Source organism: Abramis brama (genome assembly GCF_963993115.1).
Source record: "Abramis brama genome assembly, chromosome: 10".
NCBI lineage: Eukaryota > Metazoa > Chordata > Actinopteri > Cypriniformes > Leuciscidae > Abramis > Abramis brama.
The window spans coordinates 44,523,337-44,529,132 of record NC_139972.1 but is presented as its reverse complement, the minus strand read 5'-3'; positions in this window follow the sequence as shown (position 1 = coordinate 44,529,132).

Genomic DNA, 5,796 nt, shown 5'->3' with positions numbered 1-5,796 from the left:
GCGTCTCCTCATGTCCATACAGACGTGAGTTATATGCCCCTCACCACATCTAACTAAAACCTACCATGAGTTTTTTTATTAAATTAAACCCTTGTTGGTATAAACCACGGCAATATAGCCCGTTTGATTTGAACCCTGGCGATTTTAGCCCTCTATTTTTTTATTTAATAATTATATATGTATCTCTCTAGGGTGTGACCATTCTCCTTTCTGGGCCTGTGGTGTCCTTTAGTGGTCAGTAGAGAGTAGGCCAGTGCACAGCCATTTCTGGGGCCTTCGGGCCCTAGATCTTGGATTTTTCATTCCCCTAACCAAGCCCGTGCCACCGCCTCTGAGCTTTTGGATTGCCCTTCGTCTGGATTGGATTGTGTGTGATGTCTGTGAGTGTATGTGTATGATTATTGAATATTAAAATTAAAAACAAATTTATTGATAGTGAAAAAACTATTTATGAAGCACCATACAGTGCTGAAAGGTATTTAGTAGTGGGAGGGGCGCCCCGCCCTCTACCACTATAAAGTCCAGAGGGACCACGCCCTCAAGCACTCTGTAGTTGCAGAGGGAACAGAGACAGTTGTCATTTCAATTCGCCTGATGAGAACCTTGGGAAAGTTCGAAACGCGTCGCGAGAGTGCCTGAATGACACAAAACCGTAAAAATGAGTACAGCTGCCATCATTTTGAAGGTGGGTGATGTAGCAGAGCTTTGGAAAATTTTCTCTTCGCCCATACAGGCGTCGAGTTGGTTAAAATGGCCGCCATCATTGTTGTGGGTGATGTTGCAGAGCCACATAATTTTTTCTCCGTCCACTGTGACGTCGAGCGTCTCCTCATGTCCATACAGACGTGAGTTATATGCCCCTCACCACATCTAACTAAAACCTACCATGAGTTTTTTTATTAAATTAAACCCTTGTTGGTATAAACCACGGCAATATAGCCCGTTTGATTTGAACCCTGGCGATTTTAGCCCTCTATTTTTTTATTTAATAATTATATATGTATCTCTCTAGGGTGTGACCATTCTCCTTTCTGGGCCTGTGGTGTCCTTTAGTGGTCAGTAGAAAGTAGGCCAGTGCACAGCCATTTCTGGGGCCTTCGGGCCCTAGATCTTGGATTTTTCATTCCCCTAACCAAGCCCGTGCCACCGCCTCTGAGCTTTTGGATTGCCCTTCGTCTGGATTGGATTGTGTGTGATGTCTGTGAGTGTATGTGTATGATTATTGAATATTAAAATTAAAAACAAATTTATTGATAGTGAAAAAACTATTTATGAAGCACCATACAGTGCTGAAAGGTATTTAGTAGTGGGAGGGGCGCCCCGCCCTCTACCACTATAAAGTCCAGAGGGACCACGCCCTCAAGCACTCTGTAGTTGCAGAGGGAACAGAGACAGTTGTCATTTCAATTCGCCTGATGAGAACCTTGGGAAAGTTCGAAACGCGTCGCGAGAGTGCCTGAATGACACAAAACCGTAAAAATGAGTACAGCTGCCATCATTTTGAAGGTGGGTGATGTAGCAGAGCTTTGGAAAATTTTTTCTTCGCCCATACAGGCGTCGAGTTGGTTAAAATGGCCGCCATCATTGTTGTGGGTGATGTTGCAGAGCCACATAATTTTTTCTCCGTCCACTGTGACGTCGAGCGTCTCCTCATGTCCATACAGACGTGAGTTATATGCCCCTCACCACATCTAACTAAAACCTACCATGAGTTTTTTTATTAAATTAAACCCTTGTTGGTATAAACCACGGCAATATAGCCCGTTTGATTTGAACCCTGGCGATTTTAGCCCTCTATTTTTTTATTTAATAATTATATATGTATCTCTCTAGGGTGTGACCATTCTCCTTTCTGGGCCTGTGGTGTCCTTTAGTGGTCAGTAGAAAGTAGGCCAGTGCACAGCCATTTCTGGGGCCTTCGGGCCCTAGATCTTGGATTTTTCATTCCCCTAACCCCTAACCCTAACCCTAACCTAACCCTGACTGGGACTAATTTCTTGAACATACCTAAAACCTACCCCTCACAGGAGGGATGCTTGTCTGGGATGTAATTGGGCTATCCTGGTACCAGCACAAGCACTAAAACCTACCCCTTACAGGGGAATGGGACTATTTTCTTGAACATACCTAAACCTACCCTCATAGGAGGGATGCTTGTCTGGGATGTAATTGGGCTATCCTGGTACCAGCACAGGCACTAAAACCTACCCTTTAGGGGGATGTTCGGACTAAAATATGGTACAAACCTATAACTTTAAAAGTTGATTGGAGGAAATTGTGATAAGGTATGGGTGGGGGGTTAGGTTTAGTGGGTTGGGAACCAGGAGATCGGGGTTCGAGTCTGGTGGGATTTAGTTGAATATTAAAAAAATTTAGGTTGAAGGTTTTATAGGGATTGAGGTGATTGGATGTTAAGGATGGTATGGGTGAGTGGTTAGGTGGGATGGATTTTCTTGAGCATTTTCTTCACCCTCTTTCTATCAGACACCCCAGTTATCTAAAAGACACCTACGACTTCATTTATAAAATTGGCAGTTTAAAAATTCCCTCGGATGCCCTTTTGTTCACAATCGATATTGACAGTCTATACACAAATATTGAGACCACAGTAGGCCTAGAAGCGGTTAAAAAGTTCATGAAAAAGTTTCCAGATTCCAAAAGACCAGATGATTATATTTTAAAATTACTCGAAATTAATTTGACTAAAAATGACTTTGAATTCGACTCTAAATTCTATTTACAAGTAAAGGGCACCGCAATGGGTAAAAAATTCGCACCATCTTATGCCAATATTTTTATGGCAGATTGGGAGGAGACTGCACTGGCTTCGGCAGAAAAAAAGCCGTTCGCCTACTACAGGTTTTTAGACGACATTTGGGGTGTCTGGACTCACACAATGGATGATTTCATCGCGTTCACTGAATTATTGAATGCACACCAAGCGTCCATTAAAATGAAATTCACGGTCCACGAGTCAGAGGTCAATTTCCTTGATGTGGTGTCTTATAAGGGTCCTAGTTTTCTCTCTTCTGGGAAATTAGATTTTAAAGTGTTTTTTAAAGAGACTGACACACACTCACTCTTACACAAACACAGTTTTCATCCTAAGCACACTTTTAAGGGAATTGTGAAATCTCAATTACTAAGGTTCAAACGTATCTGTACGGAACATAGCTCTTTCCTTTCTGCAACAAACACTCTTTTTCAAGCACTCAGAAAACGTGGATATTCACGCTTTTTTCTAAGGCACATACTCGGAACGTTTGATAAACCCAAACCTCTGGTGGACATGGACACGTTGAACAGGAACAAAATTATCCCCTTGGTGTCGCACTTCTCGAGTTTCAGCACACAGCTCAATCTGGCTGTTAAATCTAATTTTCTACAGTTCATGACATCCACAAAGTATTTGCAACAACACAAACCCATTGCAGCCTACAGAAGAAACAAAAACATCTCAGATCTTTTAGTACGAAGCAAACTCTCCAAACCTCTCTGTAAGGGCCGCTTGGGTAAATGCAAATACTATACACCATTACTGTGGGTCAAGAACAGATTCAATGGCCAGATTTTTAAGTTGCCTCGTTCTCTGTCACACGAGTGTGTGAATTGCATTTATCTCGTCTATTGTCTTAAATGCCGGAAACAGTATGTAGGCCAAACCAAAAACGAGCTTAGAATCAGGGCCTATCAACATGCACATAATATAATGCATAAAATAGAAAAACGCAGGTACCTGATTCAGCACTTTTTGGTTCATGGCCTAGACTCCTTCCGGATCACGGGACTCCAAACTAATCCACGATGGTCCCTCAAAGAACGCTTGAGGGCTGAGAGTCAATGGATTAAACGTTTGGACTCCCAATATCCAAGGGGCCTAAATGAGACTTCGACTTGAGATTTTTTCTACTATCCTTTCCTACCTTTTCTACTTTGTGCTACCCTCTTAGCCACATTTTTCAGACTAAATACTCTTCTTTTAGAGCCACACACACGCTAAACCTAAACCTACCATCAGTAAAACCTGTCGCACTACCCCGGGAGGTACATTCAGCTACGGCTCTAACACCTACCCAATTCAACCCTAATGAATGTACCCCTGACTGAGATAACCCTCCAGGGAGGAACCCGGGGTATTGTTATGAGAATGTTATTAGATGTCGACGGATGGTTTGGTTACATTATGCAAAATGAGACTCAAAAGGAGATTATTAATTATAATAAAATTCAAAATGAGATACAAGGTGAGTGGGGACGTGCAAGGACGAGGAAGGAGACCGGGAAAAGACTGCCTTCACCACCCCCTTTGGCCTCTTTGAGTGGGAGCGCATGCCATTTGGTTTGTGTAACGCTCCCGCTATCTTCCAACGGCTCATGCAGCGCTGTTTGGGAGGCCAGCTTATGGACACCACGCTCGTCTACTTAGACGATGTCATTGTGTACTCTCCCGACTTTGAGTCTCACCTCTGACACCTGGAGCAAGTATTCCAGTCCTTGGAACGGTACGAATTAAAGCTACAGCCCGAGAAGTGCCAGTTGCTCAGGAAAGAGGTAAAGTTCCTGGGCCATCGAGTCAGTGCGGCTGGGATTGCGGAGGACCACGAAAAGGTGTCGGCCGTCCAGGAGTGGACCGCGCCGAGGACGGTGCGTCAAGTGAGATCCTTCCTGGGATTCGTGGGATACTACCGACGGTTCATCAAGGACTTTGCCAAGATCGCTAAACCCCTGAACCAGCTGCTTGGAGGCTCGGGGCGGACCCGGGGTCGTGGGTCCCCTACCATCTTGTAGGACCCCGCCTGTGAGTTGGCCTTTCAGAAGCTAAAACAAGAGCTGCTCCAAGCCCCGATCTTGGCCTATGCTGACTTCTCCCAGCTCTTTACGCTCTACACGGACGCCAGTAATCTGGGATTGGGGGCCGTACTAGCCCAGATGCAACAGGGGGAAGAGAGGGTCATTGCCTATGCAAGCAGGAGTTTGCACCCAGCCGAGCGTAACGACGCTAACTACAGCTCCTTCAAGCTTGAACTCCTCGCTATGAAGTGGGCCGTCAGTGAAAAGTTCAAGGATTATCTGTGGGGAGCGAAGGTAGTCGTGGTTATGGACAACAACCCGCTGGTCCATCTCCAAACTGCAAAACTAGGAGCCGTCGAGCAGCGTTGGGTGGCGCAGCTGGCCAACTATGACTATCATAGTACCGGCCAGGGAAGGAGCATACCAATACCGACGTACTGTCTCGGCTCCCTGAGGGTAAACCTTTGAGATCTACTTCGCCCCGGAATGTAGCACCGGAGGAAGGACTTATGGTGGGGATCGTAGAGGCCCCTGGGCTCCGAAGGGAAGGAGTTCCCTTGAGTTGGGGTTGGGACCCCCAACGGTGGAAAGACCGACAGGCAGAGGACCCGGTTTTGGCCCAGATACGAGACTGGCTGCAGCGAGGGACTTGGCCAGAAGGGGGAGCACGACGTGGGCAACCCCGAGGGGTAAGGCAACTCCTGGGACAACGGGAGAGACTCTTCCTCAAGGAGGGAGTCGTCTGTCGAATGTTACAGGACCCAGCACTGGGGGGAGGAGGTATGTCAAATAGTGGTGCCTGAAGATCAATCCCAAGCTTTGCTCCAAGCTTATCACAACCACCTGGGACACCAAGGGCAGGAGAGGACGACCTCATTGGTGCGGAGACACTTTTACTGGCCTGGGATGGAGAAGGCAGTAAGGATGTTCATTTCACAGTGCCCATGCTGCATTCTCTTCAAGACCCGGTGTCACGACCGGCTCGAAGCCGTGGCAAATGAAATG